Source organism: Aquarana catesbeiana, linkage group LG06 (genome assembly GCF_042186555.1).
Source record: "Aquarana catesbeiana isolate 2022-GZ linkage group LG06, ASM4218655v1, whole genome shotgun sequence".
Lineage (NCBI taxonomy): Eukaryota > Metazoa > Chordata > Amphibia > Anura > Ranidae > Aquarana > Aquarana catesbeiana.
This window is the reverse complement of record NC_133329.1, coordinates 47,035,817-47,054,653: the sequence shown is the minus strand read 5'-3', so window position 1 is coordinate 47,054,653 and position 18,837 is coordinate 47,035,817. Positions and strand designations below refer to the sequence as shown.

Here is an 18,837-nt window from a genome sequence, read left to right as displayed (position 1 = left end):
TTACTGTCTATTTGTTATTATTGTGTTGATTAAGGAGCCATCTATTAGGCTCCATTCACACCATGGCATTTCCAGTTTGTGGGCATAATCGCAGTGATTCTGCTTGTGATTTGGAAATGCCACAAATCGCGGGATGCCCTTGCGGTCCCCGTTACTTTGAATGGCATCAAATTGCGGCACGATCTTCCCGCGATTATCGTCCAAGGAATCGCAGTAAAATTGTGGTAAAATCACTCAAACAGAATCGAGGGATGCCCGACACCCAAAAGAAGTTATTGTACTTCTTTTGGGTGTCGGGCGTCCCGTGATTCTGTTTGCACGGTTTTACCGCAATTTTACGACGATTCCTTGGGCGACAAACGCGGAAAAATCTCGCCACAATTTGGTGCCATTTAAAGTAATAGGGATCGCAAGGGTGTCACAGGATTTTCGTCATTTAATCGCGTGCAGAATCGCGGCAATTATGCACACAAAACAGAAAGCCATGGTGTAAATGGAGCCTTAATTGTTCTCTGCAATTGCAGACAAATTCTTTTTCAGAAAAGAGAAAGGAAGTGTGAAGTGTTTGTCTTTGTTAATAACGTTTCACCCTCACATCAGTTCAGAGCCATCTTAGCCACCAGTGAAGCTCTTTTTCCCTTTGATACATAGATGCTTTTTTAGAGAACTTTCTACAGAAGTAAATTCCATTTTGGAATGAAACACAACAATGCTTCTGTCAGTTTTGTTAGCTGTCAGCTAAGAGTTAGTGGGACAACATACATATTATGGTAATGCAATGCAAACACACTCACCATTCTCACCAGCAGACACACATTTTGGTGAGCATAATACACACATGTTGGTGTGCCTTGAGCATATGTGCTGCAGTGCATTGAATGCATTGCAGTGCTTTTTTTTTTTTATTTCTTTTTTGAAAACATTCTTGAAAATGACATTTGTTCAGCTCCATGCCATATATTTAACACAGTGCATTGCATTAAAATGTATGCCTGGATCATTTTATTGCAATGCACACCAACCCAGCAAACACAGGCATTAACACAAATCATAGGTGTGAAAACAACTTACAGTTGTTTTTTAGCATTATTTACAGTTTATTTACACAGTTAAAATTTGCTATTATTTATTTTTTTTTTAACTACTAACCCCGGAAGATTTGGCTGCAGAGCATTGAGCAGAGCATTTTTTGCGATTCGGCACTGCGTCGCTTTAACTGACAATTGCACGGTCAGTTAGGTCGACATCCTTTTTTTCCCACAAATAGCTTTCTTTTGGTGGTATTTGATCACCTCTGCGGTTTTTATTTTTTGCGCTATAAATAAAAAAAGAGCGACAATTTTGAAAAAAACACAATATTTTGTACTTTTGCATAATAATTAATAAATATCCCCAATTTTTTTTAAAAAAAAGCTAATTTTTTCTCAGTTTAGGCCGATATGTATTCTTCTACATATTTCTGGTAATAAAAATCACAATAAGCGTATATTGATTGGTTTGCGCAAAAGTTATAGCGTCTACAAAATAGGGGATAGATTTATAGCACTTTTATTATTATTATTTTTTTACTAGTAATGGCGGCGATCTGCGATTTTTATCATGACTGCGACATTATGGCGGACACATCGGACAATTTTGACACATTTTTGGGACCATTGGCATCTATAAGGCGATCAGTGCTATAAAAATGAATTTATTACTGTAAAAATTTCACTGGTAGTGAAGGGGTTAACACTAGTGGGCGATCAAGGGGTTAACTGTGTTCCCTAGTGTGTGTTCTAACTGAAGGGGATGGGACTAGCTAGGGGAAGAGATAGATGGGTGTTCATACTTTGTATGAACACATGATCAGTCTTTTTTTCCCTCAGAGAATCGGAATCTCTGTGTTTACACACAGAGATCCTGGCTCTCGCTGTGTCACGAGCGATCGCGGGAGCTCGGTGGTCAACGTGACCACTGGGCGCTCGCATCGGCTCCGGGGGCGAGCAGCGGGTGCGTGTTTGCCCCTAGTGGCCAAAAAAGGAAAGGCCGTAACATAATGGTGATTCAAGCAGCCAAACCATGTTGCCGCATTACAACTGAGGCGGCTGGTCGGCAAGCGGTTAAATGAATGCAGTTTTATCTTTTAGATTTAGCGGGCATTTTGTAACTTGAGTTTGTGTGTGCTAATAATGACTGAGGTGTATTTTTATACAGTACATTATTAAGAAATGCATGGTTTGGGTGGTATTTTACAAAACTGTTAAATAAAAAAAAAATGAAACTTGGAAAAGAGGGGCAAAATAACAAAACTGTTCTGGGCATCTGAGTTTAAAGGGTGCAGAGCAGGCCCTGACAGTGAAAGGGTTAAAGTGTATCTAAAGAGAAAACAATTTTCCATTTTGTATAGAGTGATAATGGATAAAACGCCTGTCAGTTCTGTTTTGTTTTGTTTTGTCAATCTGTGTAGACTCAATAAGAAGCAAGGTTGATCTTCTCTTATACCTTGTCACCAGCAAAAGTATCCCTGCTGGAAGATTTCAACTCTATTTTGGAGGCAGTTCAATATTTTGGATTTCCCCTCACTTTCAGTCTCAGTGATGATAGTCACCAGGACAAATAAAGAGGAGGAATCTCACCAACAGGGACATAGGCTCTAACCCCTCACTATGGAAAGAGATGGTGTTTGTGCTTGATTCATGGACCTGTCAGAGACCGCTCCATGAATCTGTCAATAGGATTGCAGGAGTTTCAATACTGCATGGCCAGGGATATTTGTAATAGAGTAGGAAAAACCTGATGGAGCACTGAGAGATTAGTTCCCTGTTAGGTTTGCTTTCCTTTTTATTGACAGTACACAGCAGTGAGAGGATCCATATCTGCTCTTCAGTCCAATAGTGGCTTTCGAATCTGTCCACTGCCATGCACGCTCAATGACTGGCAAGGGGGACCTGATGGAACTAGTCTCAGAGTTCCACATCAAGCTCCACCCACTGCTATCCACTGTCAATCACTGGAAAATCAGACCTAATGGGGGACTAGTCTCCCAGAGTTCCCCATACGTTCTGTCCTCTGTCAGTTTAGTGTGATGAATCATCATTGATTGCTAGGACAACCTTTATCCTAGTAACCAATGAAATAAATGTAAAACACATTCAAACATATTATCAAAGTAATGAACACACAACAATCCCCCCCCCCAAATGCCATCTTTGAGTTATTGAGTCTTAATAACTGCTGGTTTGCTTATCTGTGAACTGACAGTAATTATTTTGTAAGCTGTCCCAACCATAAAGATAGATGCTAAAAGTGGTAGTACTACGAACTACCTGAATCTGACATAGGTGACAGTACATGGTACTGGTGTAAGGCTTTCATAAATTAGGCACAGATCCAGAAGTGTATTTAGGTTTTGTGCTGCCCTAGGCCTGACTAAACTCGTGCACCCCCTAATTTAAGTATGACCCACCCCTTCCTGCCAAGGCCATACCCTTTGCTGTTTAAGACCCACCCTGAAATTTTCGAGTGGGGACACTAGATCTGAGGGCCTGGGGGGGGGGGGGCAATGGATTACCTTAATTTGCATAGATTTCCTCTCACTTCCTGTTTGGCTATGGGGCAGGAATGAAAGGAAATCTCTGCAATGGACAGGGATGGTAAAAAATAAACTGACAGGGGCTATAACCCTCCCTTATTCTATCAAAAATGAAAAAAAAAGTGTTGCCTATAGTTCTACTTTAAGCACAAATTTCTGATAATTTTATGGAGAGGACTAAGAAGATATAACCTTGCCAGTGGTGCAGCAGAATACATATAGCACAGTGATGAAGGTTTGTGGTCCAGGATGAGAGGATAGTCAAAATTAGAAGCGGTGCCCCCCCTCCCACAGTTGCGGAATGCCGGCTGCCAGCATACCGGAAGCAGTGCGGCCGCTTTATGGGGCACTAGACTAATTTGCCTCTCAGCCCAGTCCACCCCATAAGACTAGCGCTACACTAACAGTGTAGCGCAAAGCGGCGGGGACTCTTTCTGTGCTGCCCCCCCTGCAAAGTGCTGCCCTAGGCCTGGGCCTTGTCGGCCTAGGCCCGGATACAGCGTTGCACAGACCATGCTAAAAGGGCCATACTGCCAAAAAAGTGACTTTACGGCTTTACTGAAATCCCGATCGTTGTCACTCTACACCAAGAAGTGCCTGAACAAGGACCCGCATGGTGGCATTACAAATCATTATTAAATTAAAGCAAATACATTTTCTTCTATTATTAATCATTATTTAATTAAATACAAACTGTAAAGGCTAATTGCACCTGTTACAGAAAAAATAAAAATAAATGAACCATTGGTGCAAAACGCAAAAATGTCCTTTTATTATGTTTTTGCATTAAAGCCTGCAGAGTTTCGCAACTGTAGTCAGGGTGCAATGCTTTGGCTTCTGCAGACTTTTCATCCAGGGCAGATCCATGGCCAGTAATGGACCTTTGGTTATCGGGCTGGAGGAAGTATCACTGGACTACTGTATGAATGTAGAAAAGTTTCCACACGTGTGCTCCATTGAGAACTACAAGTTCCTCTGCTGTGGTAGTTATTTTTCATTCAGTGAATGAATGAGGTGGATGGTGGGTGGAGCAACACACAGCTGAACTAAATTCAGATAGGGCAGGAGCTGATGGAGAGCAGAACCTCACAATTCTGTAAGAAGTGATGGTTTGAAGGTGGGGGCTGTGGACTTTCATGTTACACTCTAAATATGGATGTAGACGAAACATGGTCAGAAAGGTGGACTTAGCTTTTAAAGCTTCTGTGAGATTTTAGTAATTGGGGTTCAAAAATTGAAAATGTATGTACTGCAGTTGTTGGAGTACTGCTTTTAATAAAACTTATATGTGTTTTTGATGCTTTAATGTTGGTAAACTGTTCTATGTATTCAGAGTCTTTATCTAATTTTTTTTTTCTAATTTCAGGACATGATCTCTATATTCTTTATGGATAAAATCACCTTCTGTATTATAATCTCTGAAATATTTTGAATCATAACCTGAAAGGATATAAGATTATTTTAAAGAAATATTAGATGATTTTAATGAAATATGTAATGATTTTAAAGAAATAAACAATGATTTTAATGAAATATACATGATTTTAACCACTTCAGCCCTGGAAGATTTGGCTGCCCAATGACCAGGCCATTTTTTGCAATTCGGCACTGCATCGCTTTAACTGACAATTGCGCGGTCGTGCGACCTTAAACCCAAACAAAATTGACGTCCTTTTTTTCCCACAAATAGAGCTTTCTTTTGGTGGTATTTGATCATCTCTGCAGTTTTATTTTTTTGCGCTATAAACAAAAAAAGAGCGACAATTTTGAAAAAACAATATTTTGTACTTTTTGCTATAATAAATAAAAAAAAAGCAAATGTTTTACTCAGTTTAGGCTGATATGTATTCTTCTACATATTTTTGGTAATAAAAATCACAATAAGTGTATATTGACTGGTTTGCGCAAAAGTTATAGCATCTACAAAATAGGGGATAGATTTATGGCATTTTTATTATTATTATTTTTTTTACTAGTAATGGCGACGATCTGCGATTTTTATTGTGACTGCGACATTATGGCGGACACATCGGACACTTTTGACACATTTTTGGGACCATTGGCATTTATACAGCGATCAGTGCTATAAAAATGAACTGATTACTGTGTAAATGTCACTGGCAGGGAAGGGGTTAAACACTAGGGGGCGATCAAGAGGTTAATTGTGTTCCCTGACTGTGTATTCTAACTGTAGGGGGAGGGGACTGACTATAGGAAATGACAGATCGTGGTTCCTAGTTATTAGGAACTCGGCACCCCTGCAGTGCAGCAGGCGCGCGCGCCTGCTATTCCGTTTACGGCCACCGACGTACAGCTACGACAGTTCACAGGTTCGTGCCGACCTGCCGCTGTATTATGACGGCGGCTGGTCGGCAAGTGGTTAAAGAATAAGTTCACCTTCCTACAAAAAATAATAAATGCGCATCTTTTTACAGGTAAAATAAAATGTGCATTTGTTTTTTTGGTAGTAGAAGCCTGGAAAGCATTGCACCAGTGATCAGCAGATGCAACACTGGGAACATGTTACATGTTCTACCCTAAAATTGGGTGGAACACGTAACATGTTCCCAAAGTTGAACTTATCTTTTAAAGAAATAATGAATAAGATGATGTCAATGAAATATAAGATGATTTTAAAGAAATATGCAATGATTTTTAATGAAATTTTAAGAAGATTTTAATGAAATATAAAATGATTTAAGGAAATATAAGATGATTTTAATGAAATACAAGATTATTTTAATAAAATGTATAATGATTTTATTGAAATATACAATGACTATACAATTATTATATACAATGAATTTAAATAAATATAAGATGATTTAATGAAATATATAATGATTTAAATGAAAATAAGATGATTTTAAAGAAATATATAATAAATTTAAAGAAATATAACATTATTTTAATGAAATGTATAATGATTTTAATGAACTATATGATTTTAATGACATCTGCAAGGATTTTAATGAAATATAAATTGTTTTTTATTGAGACAAAAGATGATTTTAATGCAATACTTGTCATTGATTTAAAATTGGTTTAACCGCTTCAGCCCCAGAAGATTTTACCCCCTTCCTCACCAGAGCACATTTTGCGATTCGACGCTGCATATAAATAGTGCTTTCTTTTGGTGGTATTTGATCACCTCTGCGGTTTTTATTTTTTGCGCTATAAACAAAAAAAAAAAGCGACAATTTTGAAAAAAAAGCAATATTTTTTACTTTTTGCTGTAATAAATATCCCCCCAAAAAATATAAAAAAAAAATAATTTTTTCCTCAGTTTAGGCCGATATGTATTCTTCTACATATTTTTGGTAAAAAAAAAAAAAAAAAAAAATCGCAATAAGCGTATATTGATTGGTTTGCGCAAAAGCTATAGCGTGTACAAAATAGGGGATAGTTTTATGGCAGTTTTATAATTCATTTTTTTTTATTAGTAATGGCGGCGATCTGCGATTTTTATCATGACGACATTATAGCGGACACATCGGACACTTTTGACACTATTTTGGGATCATTGTCATTTATACAGCGATCAGTGCTATAAAAATGCACTGATTACTGTGTAAATGACACTGGCAGGGAAGGGGATAAAAACTTGAGGGCGATGAAGGGCTTAAAAGTGTCCTGTACATCATATACCAGGCTGTATATTATACACCGGGCTCTGTACATCATATACCAGGCTGTACATTATACACAGGGCTCTGCACATCATATACCAGGCTGTACATTATACACTGGGCTCTGTACATCATATACCAGGCTGTACATTATACACAGGGCTATGTGCATCGTATACCAGGCTGTACATTATACACAGGGCTATGTGCATCATATACCAGGCTCTACATTATACACAGGGCTCTGTACATCATATACCAGGCTGTACATTATACACAGGGCTCTGTAGATCATATACCAGGCTCTACATTATACACAGGGCTCTGTACATCATATACCAGGCTGTACATTATACACAGGGCTCTGTAGATCATATACCAGGCTGTACATTATACACAGGGCTCTGTAGATCATATACCAGGCTGTACATTATACACAGGGCTCTGTACATCATATACCAGGCTCTACATTATAAAAAAAGTATAGTAATAAAGTAATAAAAATAATAAAGTAATAAAGTATAGTAATCCCATGGCATGGGCGTTGCTGCCAAATGTTGTCTTTTGAACTTGAAGGCAGAGGCAGTACTGCTCAAAGGCATGAAATTCACCTGCTGCTTTCATTGCAAACACATCTCGAATAGGACCTCCTGTGTCTAGAAAAATGCAATGCTAAGCAGGTTCCAGTTTCCCTCTGGGAAGCTGAAAGTAACCTCTTAACTTAAACAACAAATCTCCCGTCCATAGTGATACTACGGGTGGAAGCTGTTCGGCGCTTTGGAATGCGCCACAAAGCAGCTCAAAACCCTGCAAATGAAGCGCCTCGTCTGCAATCTCGTGATTGCATTGACAGGGCACTTCCCATAGTGCACTGTGTCCGCCGCCGAACACAGTGCACTTAGTTAAAGGACATTTTTTTCTATTTTTTTTTAAATGGCCTTGGGGGGGTGGCGGTGCCCGTAAGCCCCCTAAACTAGGTTTCACAAGCCCCCCACCCAAAGTGACTCCTTTAAAGTATTTAATAGCTATATTAAATAAATGTGATAAGAGCAGGCATTCTTGTTCTAGCCTTTCATCAATTGAATTGGTGTTGAAAGATAATTCATATTATAAATTCTAACTGAAGGAGAGCAATTGATTTTTTTAATAAAATTGATAGCAGACAAGTCCATAACTCAAAACAACAATTTAAAGATGTAGCACCCTCCTAGTTAGGTGCTAGGTTAGGTAAATTTACTAATGGTCCTCCTGTAATCAGTGGAGCTGCTTGTGATTACTTTAGTCTGTTCTGTGTCCCACTGGTTGCAGAATTGACTGCTTCCCTCTGTTTTCTGGATGGATCTGGAAATTAGTGGGTCAGGAGAGTCAGATCAACACTTGAATATTTATTTAGCTCTAGCCAGTCTCTGAGGGGGAAGTGCCCAGATGGTGGCTAGGAGGGAGAATAAATACCTTGAGACCAGGAGACCAGGAGCAGAGGCATCTTTTTCCCACAGGAGGAGAAGTCCACAGCCTGAAGAGCTGCTGCTCTTCTTGGCATCCCAGCTTCAGATCAGCAAGTGTTTCATTAGAGGTTCTGATTGTGGCAGAGCCACGGGGGCCTATGTTTCTGAAAACTCTATGAGTTTTTCATTAAGGATCGCTCGTCTCTCCTACACTAAGGATGTTCCTGTGGAGATTGGGTGGCAGACAGTTCCAAGGACATTGCAAATAAAGAGGTTAGTGCTGGAATTTAGCGACTGGTAGTGGCTACTACTCTTTGAGCGTTGGTGTCAGTGTTTGCTTGTTTCATAACATTTCCTCTAAAGTTTTAGTGCTGGAAAATCCCCTGGCCACCACTAGAAGAACTATGTTAAGAAATTTGAAATAGTGAAGAGAGTTCTTATATAATTATACTGTGCTACTGGAGTATCCCAATGCTTCCCTTCATCACTATCCAAGTTTATTCAGCAATAAATCTACAAAAGACAAACCCCTAGACTGCTTATTGAGCCAAAAAGTGACCATTTTTGCTGTGTACCTGGATGCTAGGGCATTCACTGGGGAAAGAACCTTGGGATCTAAAGAGTGGGCCCTTTAGGGGGTGAGCACTCCAAAAGCAATATTACCAAAGGCTTTTTCTTCATCTAAAGTCATAATCATTTAGGAAGGGTTTTAGCATATTCCAGGTCAGATATAACTTTGTAAATGTTAGAAATAGCGAACCTCCCTTTAACAAACCCTGATTGAAAAGACTGTATAGGAGCTGGAAATCAGTCATATGCGCAGCTTTAATTTTTGAGAGTATTTATAATACATATTTCATAGTGAAATCGGTCTATATGATGTCTATATGATGCCAGGGTCTTTTCCCTTTTAGGAAGGAGTTTTCTAAAAGTCTCTGAACCAGAGTGCAGGTATGGCCACCCTCCAACATAGTATCATATAGGGGAATAAGGATTAGGACAATATCTTCCCATGTCATTTTAAAAAATTCAATGAGAAATTCATCTGATCCAGGGGATTTATTATTGACCATTTACTGTACTTAATTGTACTCTTGATTTCCTCTACTGTTATTTTGATATTTAATCTTCCCAGTTTAGAGGGATGAACAGTCGATAAAGGTAAGTTTGCCAAAAATTCTTCCCCAATTTTAAGATCTAACCTATCTCTTGCATATAAAGAGGAATGTTACTTTTCTGTAATATACATAATCTTTTTGGGGGAACTAGTATAGATACCTGCGTTCTTCAATTTAGATATAGGTACAAGTAGAATGCCCAATACCCTTACACAATCTGGCTAGCATCTTTCCAGCCTTATTGCTAAATCTCCTGTGTGCCGTATAAATCAAACTATCTTTTGTCAGAATCCCATTCATTTTTATTTTGTAATGTAATTACTTGATTTAATTTACTTTGGGCTTCTTCCTTTTTTTGTATGCTTTCATATATGAGATAATTCTGCTTCTAATAAGAGCCTTTCCTGCCTCCAAACTAAGATTAGGATTTTGCTTATGAACTTCATTAGCTGTAACTGTATGCAAATGCACTACAGTATATTACAGTGTATACAATGGCCACCTCAGTTAGTGATCAAAATAGTTATTTTTGGCCAGCTTGGCCCGAACTATTAAAAGTTAAAGTAAACCTGGATTTCTTCCTTAGAACACAGTACAAAATATTGCAGCACCTACAGCATAGTTCATAGAAACAACATTGAGCCAACAGCCTAATATTTCCATCCGTATTATGTCAACTAAGCATCATACTATGAAGCACGTCCCTTTTTCTTTTGCCAGTCAGTAACAGAGACTGACGCAGTGTCCTATTGTCAGAGTATGGACATTATTTAGGTTTTTACTTCCTCAGATATCACTTTTTTCTATTATGATGTCCCTGGGCAGATCACTGATGCTGTAATTACTTCAATCTCCATCAAACCATTTTCAATAAAATGTCAAACAAATCTACAAAGTGGTGTGCAAAAATGGTGCAAAGTCTAATGTCATGATGTCAGGTTGAAGTAGTCAGCACAACCCCAAGAGACTGGTTATGGTACACAACATCCCCGTCCATGGGGGTCCGCAAGTAGGGGCGGGGGGGCAATGCCCCCCCCCCCTGGAATCATCAAGATTGTGTTGAAGTGTTCACCACGCCCACCCGCGCCGCAGACTTTTTTCTAGCTCCGCTACTCTGCTGGCTATCCTGACAATGACACTGACACTGTCCTCCGCTCAGCAGCTTGGCCGCTCTGCGCTCCTCAGTGATTGGCCGCCTGCCTAGTGTGTAGATCCATCCACTCAGTCAGCCTCTGTCCACTCCTGGCACTGACACTGTCCTCTGCTCGGCCGTTCTGCGCTCTTCCTCAGTGATTGGCCGCCTGCCTGTGTGTGTAGTGTGTAAAGATCCGCCCACTCAAGTGCAGTCAGTGGCCGAGCCGCCCAGTGATATGCTGCAGTGCCAGTGCTTAGGCAACATAAGAACCTCGAGGAACCACAGGTAACAGCAGCCAGTTAGGAGGATTTTTATAAACTAGAGAATGTACATCTTTTTGTATTGCAATACATCTGTTATGGCCATATTTTGATCTTGATGAAAACAGCTATACAGTCTGTATAGCTGTTTTCATCAAGATCAAAATATGGCCATAACAGATGTATTGCAAAATAAAAAAAATGTTCATTCCCTATGCTTGAAAGGTATAGATGTTATACAAGACAAAAGAGATCATATTCAGCTGCACATTGTATTGGAATTTGCTCAGGCCAGGCATGCGTACCAGTCCATATAAATATAGCCTGGAGAATGTACATCCTTTTTATATTGCAAATTTGCAATGTATTTGCAATGTATAGCGATACATGATCTGTTTTGACCATATTTTGATTTGATGATGAAAACAGCCTATACTTGAAATTTTTTTGTGGTTTTTAAAAAGACTGAATTGTTATTACAGCCCATTCTCCAGGTTTCCTCCACAAGAATGAAAATGTTTCAGTACTCACTATAAAATGGGTCGGCAACCTGTCGATCTTAGTTCACCTGTTGCCCGCGAACGGGTTTCTGCGCCGCCGACCCCCGCCTTCAATGTGCCAGTCCTTGTCTCCCATCCCAGCCTCCTCTGTGGCTCTACCACCATCTATGTCCCCGTCTCTCTCTCGCCCTCCCGCCTCTATCCACCTCTATTCCTCTATCCACCACTGTCATTAGTGAACAGCGGAGACCAGGAGGAAGCACAGCCCAGGACTGAGGGCGGGAAGAGGAGATGGCCAAACAAACTTTTTATGTTAAACCACTGGTGATTGGTTCCTAGCACACAGGGTGGTTCTAAGCAACCAATCACCAGCTTGCTAATATGAAAAGTCACTCTGCCAGCTCCCGCCCTCTGTCCAGAACTGTGCTGCCTCCCGGTCTCTGCTGTGGAAACAGGTAGGACACTGGGGGTAGGTTACTGCTATAGGGTAAAGGGGGGGCAGAAGACACCACTGTGTGTGTGTGGGGGGGGTGATGTGAAGGGGGCAGAGGACACTGTTATGGGCAGGGTCACCCCCATAGCAGTGTCCTGTAGCATCCTTCATATCATCCCCCACCTTCCCCCTCCCCCAGATCCCTGCATTCTGAGCGTTACACACCCCTAAACCCTGCAATCTGAGCGCAACGCACTCCTGATCCCTGCATTCTGAGTACAATGCACTCCTGATCCCTGCATTCTGAGCGCAATGCACTCCTGATACCTGCATTCTGAGTGCAATGCACTCCTGATCCCTGCATTCTGAGTGCAATGCACTCCTGATCCCTGCATTCTGAGCGAAATGCAGTCCTGATCCCTGCATTCTGAGCGAAATGCAGTCCTGATCCCTGCATTCTGAGCGCAATGCACTCCTGATCCCTGCATTCTGAGTGCAATGCACTCCTGATCCCTGTATTCTGAGTGCAATGCACTCCTGATCCCTGTATTCTGAGTGCAATGCACTCCTGATCCCTGTATTCTGAGTGCAATGCACTCCTGATCCCTGTATTCTAAACGCAATGCACTCCTGATCCCTGCATTCTGAGCACAATGTACTCCTGATCCCTGCAAACTGAGCACAATGCACTCCTGATCCCTGCATTCTGAGCGCAATGCACTCCTGATCCCTGCATTCTGAGCACAATGCAGTCCTGATCCCTGCATTCTGAGCAAAATGCACTCCTGATCCCTGCATTCTGAGCAAAATGCACTCCTGATCCCTGCATTATGAGCGCAATGCAGTCCTGATCCCTGCATTCTGAGCGTTACACACCCCTAAACCCTGCAATCTGAGCACAACGCACTCCTGATCCCTGCATTCTGAGTACAATGCACTCCTGATCCCTGCATTCTGAGCGCAATGCACTCCTGATGCCTGCATTCTGAGTGCAATGCACTCCTGATCCCTGCATTATGAGCGCAATGCAGTCCTGATCCCTGCATTCTGAGCACAATGCAGTCCTGATCCCTGCATTCTGAGCAAAATGCACTCCTGATCCCTGCATTATGAGTGCAATGCACTGCTGATCCCTGCATTCTGAGCGCAATGCACTCCTGATCCCTGCATTCTGAGCGCAACGCACCCCTGAACCCTGCATTCTGCATTCTGAGCATAATGCACTCTTGATCCCTGCATTCTGAGCACAACGCACTCCTGAACCCTGCATTCTGAGTTTATATCTTGTGCTGTGTGTTTATATCTTGTCCTGTGGTTTTATAGCTGGTGGTGCCGTCTTTCTAGTGCTCTGGATCTTTATCTTGTGCAGTGGATCTATATCTGGTGCAGTGAATTTATATCTGGTGCTGTGGGGTTATTTCAAGTGCTGTGGATCTGGTGCCATGGGGTTATATCTATAGAGCTGGTGCTGTGGAAAGTCTTTTGGGTGCAATCTAGTGATGTAGCCAGGCGATGAGCAGAGTATTTAATGATCCCCATTTCTTTTTAGAAATGGATATCCGCAAATTTTTTTCAAAATGCAAATTGGATGATGTAGAATCTGATAAGGGACCAGCTTGCTAATATGAAAAGTCACTCTGCCAGCTCCCGCCCTCTGTCCAGAACTGTGCTGTCTCCCGGTCTCTGCTGTGGAAACAGGTAGGACACTGGGGGTAGGTTACTGCTATAGGGTAATGGGGGGGGGCAGAAGACACCACTGTGTGTGTGGGGGGAGTGATGTGAAGGGGGCAGAGGACACTGTTATGGGCAGGGTCACCCCCATAGCAGTGTCCTGTAGCACCCTTCATATCATCCCCCACCTTCCCCCTCCCCCAGATCCCTGCATTCTGAGCATTACACACCCCTAAACCCTGCAATCTGAGCGCAACGCACTCCTGATCCCTGCATTCTGAGCACAACGCACTCCTGATCCCTGCATTCTGAGCGCAACGCACTCCTGATCCCTGCATTCTGAGCGCAATGCACTCCTGATCCCTGCATTCTGAGCGCAATGCAGTCCTGATCCCTGCATTCTGAGCGCAATGCACTCCTGATCCCTGCATTCTGAGCGCAATGCACTCCTGATCCCTGTATTCTGAGTGCAATGCACTCCTGATCCCTGTATTCTAAACGCAATGCACTCCTGATCCCTGCATTCTGAGCACAATGTACTCCTGATCCCTGCAAACTGAGCACAATGCACTCCTGATCCCTGCATTCTGAGCTCAATGCACTCCTGATCCCTGCATTCTGAGCACAATGCAGTCCTGATCCCTGCATTCTGAGCAAAATGCACTCCTGATCCCTGCATTCTGAGCAAAATGCACTCCTGATCCCTGCATTATGAGCGCAATGCAGTCCTGATCCCTGCATTCTGAGCGCAATGCACTCCTGATCCCTGCATTCTGAGCGCAATGCACTCCTGATCCCTGCATTCTGAGAGCAATGCACTCCTGATCCCTGCATTATGAGTGCAATGCACTGCTGATCCCTGCATTCTGAGCAAAATGCACTCCTGATCCCTGCATTATGAGCGCAATGCACTCCTGATACCTGCATTCTGAGCGCAATGCACTCCTGATCCCTGCATTCTGAGTGCAATGCACTCCTGATCCCTGCATTATGAGTGCAATGCACTGCTGATCCCTGCATTCTGAGCGCAATGCACTCCTGATCCCTGCATTCTGAGCGCAACGCACCCCTGATCCCTGCATTCTGAGCGCAATGCACTCCTGATCCCTGCATTCTGAGAGCAATGCACTCCTGATCCCTGCATTATGAGTGCAATGCACTGCTGATCTCTGCATTCTGAGCGCAATGCACTCCTGATCCCTGCATTCTGAGCGCAATGCACTCCTGATCCCTGCATTCTGAGTGCAATGCACTCCTGATCCCTGCATTCTGAGCGCAATGCACTCCTGATCCCTGCATTCTGAGCGCAATGCACTCCTGATCCCTGCATTCTGAGCGCAATGCACTCCTGATCCCTGCATTCTGAGCGCAATGCACTCCTGATCCCTGCATTCTGAGCGCAATGCACTCCTGATCCCTGCATTCTGAGCGCAATGCACTCCTGATCCCTGCATTCTGAGAGCAATGCACTCCTGATCCCTGCATTATGAGTGCAATGCACTCCTGATCCCTGCATTATGAGCGCAATGCAGTCCTGATCCCTGCATTCTGAGCACAATGCAGTCCTGATCCCTGCATTCTGAGCAAAATGCACTCCTGATCCCTGCATTATGAGTGCAATGCACTGCTGATCCCTGCATTCTGAGCGCAATGCACTCCTGATCCCTGCATTCTGAGCGCAACGCACCCCTGAACCCTGCATTCTGCATTCTGAGCATAATGCACTCTTGATCCCTGCATTCTGAGCACAACGCACTCCTGAACCCTGCATTCTGAGTTTATATCTTGTGCTGTGTGTTTATATCTTGTCCTGTGGTTTTATAGCTGGTGGTGCCGTCTTTCTAGTGCTCTGGATCTTTATCTTGTGCAGTGGATCTATATCTGGTGCAGTGAATTTATATCTGGTGCTGTGGGGTTATTTCAAGTGCTGTGGATCTGGTGCCATGGGGTTATATCTATAGAGCTGGTGCTGTGGAAAGTCTTTTGGGTGCAATCTAGTGATGTAGCCAGGCGATGAGCAGAGTATTTAATGATCCCCATTTCTTTTTAGAAATGGATATCCGCAAATTTTTTTCAAAATGCAAATTGGATGATGTAGAATCTGATAAGGGACCAGCTTGCTAATATGAAAAGTCACTCTGCCAGCTCCCGCCCTCTGTCCAGAACTGTGCTGCCTCCCGGTCTCTGCTGTGGAAACAGGTAGGACACTGGGGGTAGGTTACTGCTATAGGGTAAAGGGGGGGGGCAGAAGACACCACTGTGTGTGTGGGGGGAGTGATGTGAAGGGGGCAGAGGACACTGTTATGGGCAGGGTCACCCCCATAGCAATGTCCTGTAGCACCCTTCATATCATCCCCCACCTTCCCCCTCCCCCATATCCCTGCATTCTGAGCGTTACACACCCCTAAACTCTGCAATCTGAGCGCAACGCACTCCTGATCCCTGCATTCTGAGCACAACGCACTCCTGATCCCTGCATTCTGAGCACAATGCACTCCTGATCCCTGCATTCTGAGCGCAATGCACTCCTGATCCCTGCATTCTGAGCGCAATGCACTCCTGATCCCTGCATTCTGAGCGCAATGCACTCCTGATCCCTGCATTCTGAGCGCAATGCACTCCTGATCCCTGCATTCTGAGCGCAATGCACTCCTGATCCCTGCATTCTGAGCGCAATGCACTCCTGATCCCTGCATTCTGAGCGCAATGCACTCCTGATCCCTGCATTCTGAGCGCAATGCACTCCTGATCCCTGCATTCTGAGCGCAATGCACTCCTGATCCCTGCATTCTGAGAGCAATGCACTCCTGATCCCTGCATTATGAGTGCAATGCACTGCTGATCCCTGCATTCTGAGCAAAATGCACTCCTGATCCCTGCATTATGAGCGCAATGCACTCCTGATACCTGCATTCTGAGCGCAATGCACTCCTGATCCCTGCATTCTGAGTGCAATGCACTCCTGATCCCTGCATTATGAGTGCAATGCACTGCTGATCCCTGCATTCTGAGCGCAATGCACTCCTGATCCCTGCATTCTGAGCGCAACGCACCCCTGAACCCTGCATTCTGCATTCTGAGCATAATGCACTCTTGATCCCTGCATTCTGAGCACAACGCACTCCTGAACCCTGCATTCTGAGTTTATATCTTGTGCTGTGGGTTTATATCTTGTCCTGTGGTTTTATAGCTGGTGGTGCCATCTTTCTAGTGCTCTGGATCTTTATCTTGTGCAGTGGATCTATATCTGGTGCAGTGAATTTATATCTGGTGCTGTGGGGTTATTTCAAGTGCTGTGGATCTGGTGCCGTGGGGTTATATCTATAGAGCTGGTGCTGTGGAAAGTCTTTTGGGTGCAATCTAGTGATGTAGCCAGGCGATGAGCAGAGTATTTAATGATCCCCATTTCTTTTTAGAAATGGATATCCGCAAATTTTTCTCAAAACGCAAATTGGATGATGATGTAGAATCTGATAAGGGAGCAACGCAGGAATCTAGACAAGGCAACCAAGAGGCAGAATCAAGCACAAGCAGTTCTGCAGGTCCAGCTCCAACAGAATGTAGCCATGTTGATGCTCCTGTTGATGCTCTTGTAAATGATATTGGATTGTATTTAAATTCATCAAAAAAACTAACAGATGATCTTAAATACAATCTGCTAATAAATACATATAACCAACCAGAAAATTATGACTTCAAGAAGGATTCAACCGGACCACGCTTTTTCTGTCAGGTGTGGATTAATCAATATTCACCTTGGCTTAGCTACTCTCCACAACTGAAAGGTGCGATTTGCAAGTATTGTACAGTTTTTCCACAGCCAGTTCATCGTGGGATACAAGGAGCATTCATAACTAGGCCTTTCACAAAATATAAAGAGTTCCATGAAGGTGCACGGAACCATGTTTCAACGTCTTGGCTTAAAAATGCACAAGTGGATGCAACAAATTTTTTGGAGATCAGAAAGAAACCTGAAACAAGTATTGTTTGCCAAATAGACAGCGCTGTGAAAAGGCAAGTTGAAGAAAATCGGAAAAAGCTATTTCCAATTTTGCCTACTATCTTATTTTGTGGAACACATGACATTGCTTTACGTGGGAAACAAACCACAACTGGAAACGTGCAAAGTCTGTACCAATTTCACATTGAAGTAGGAGATGTGATCCTAAAGAACCATCTTGAAAATGCACCAGTTAATGCACGTTATACATCAGTTCATGTTGAAAATGAATTGATTCGATTATGTGAAGAAATATTACGAGAAGATCTCGTATCCTTAGTCAACATGTCAAATGGGTTTTCAATCGTTTATGATGAAAGTGCTGACATTTCTGGAAAAGAACAGATGTCACTTGGAGTACGTTTTGTGGACACAAGCAGCACCGTAGCTGTCATCAGAGAAGAATTCCTTGGAAACTTTAAAAGAAATGGATGCCATCTCAATTGCAAATATGATTATGGATACATGTTCTAAATTTGGATTAAACTTAGAAAAACTCTATGGCCAAGGATATGATGGATGCTCTACAATGGCAGTAAAAGAAGGTGGAGTTCAAGCCATAATAAAGAGAAATAATCCTAAAGCTGCTTTTGCTCACTGTACTGCACATAAACTCAATTTGGTTGTTAATGACCTGAATGCTGTTCCTGATTAACGGAATTCTATTGGCACAGTGAAAACCATCATTAAGTTTTTCCGTGAGAGTCCAAAAAGAAGATCTCTTATTCCTAATGTGCCATTGCTGAGTGAAACACGGTGGACAGCCAAATACAAAAGCATTCAAATTTTTAGCTCAAACTTTGAAGATATTTTTAATCAATTAAGCTTACTGGTCATCAGGGAAAACACATCAGGATGCATATCAATTGCAATGTTCTTCAAGCACAGTGAGCTTCCTCTTTTGCTTGACCATCATTTCAAATTACTCATCAAGATTGGAATCAGTAAGCCAGGCTCTCCAAGCTATTCAGCTTGATATCCTCAACGTGTGTAATCACGTGCAAGACCTTCTGACTGTGTTCCGTGATCACAGAGAAAATGCATAAGAACAATTAAAACTTTTTCAAATGTT

At 42.5% G+C, this 18,837-nt stretch overlaps 1 protein-coding gene across 4 annotated transcripts in view; it reads left to right on the top strand.

Moving 5' to 3' along the window:
- The window catches only part of LOC141148371 (uncharacterized), a 133,524-nt gene extending 127,211 nt beyond the window's left edge, over positions 1–6,313 (top strand). For 2 of the 4 annotated variants that reach the window (XM_073635790.1, XM_073635791.1), the window contains one exon: positions 4,941–6,310. The gene's annotated coding sequence lies outside the window, so the exon portion shown is untranslated. Of the gene's footprint in view, positions 1–4,940 lie in introns of all 4 variants that reach the window. The other 2 variants (XM_073635788.1, XM_073635789.1) reach the window with 2 other exon arrangements.
- The last annotated feature ends 12,524 nt before the right edge of the window (positions 6,314–18,837 follow it).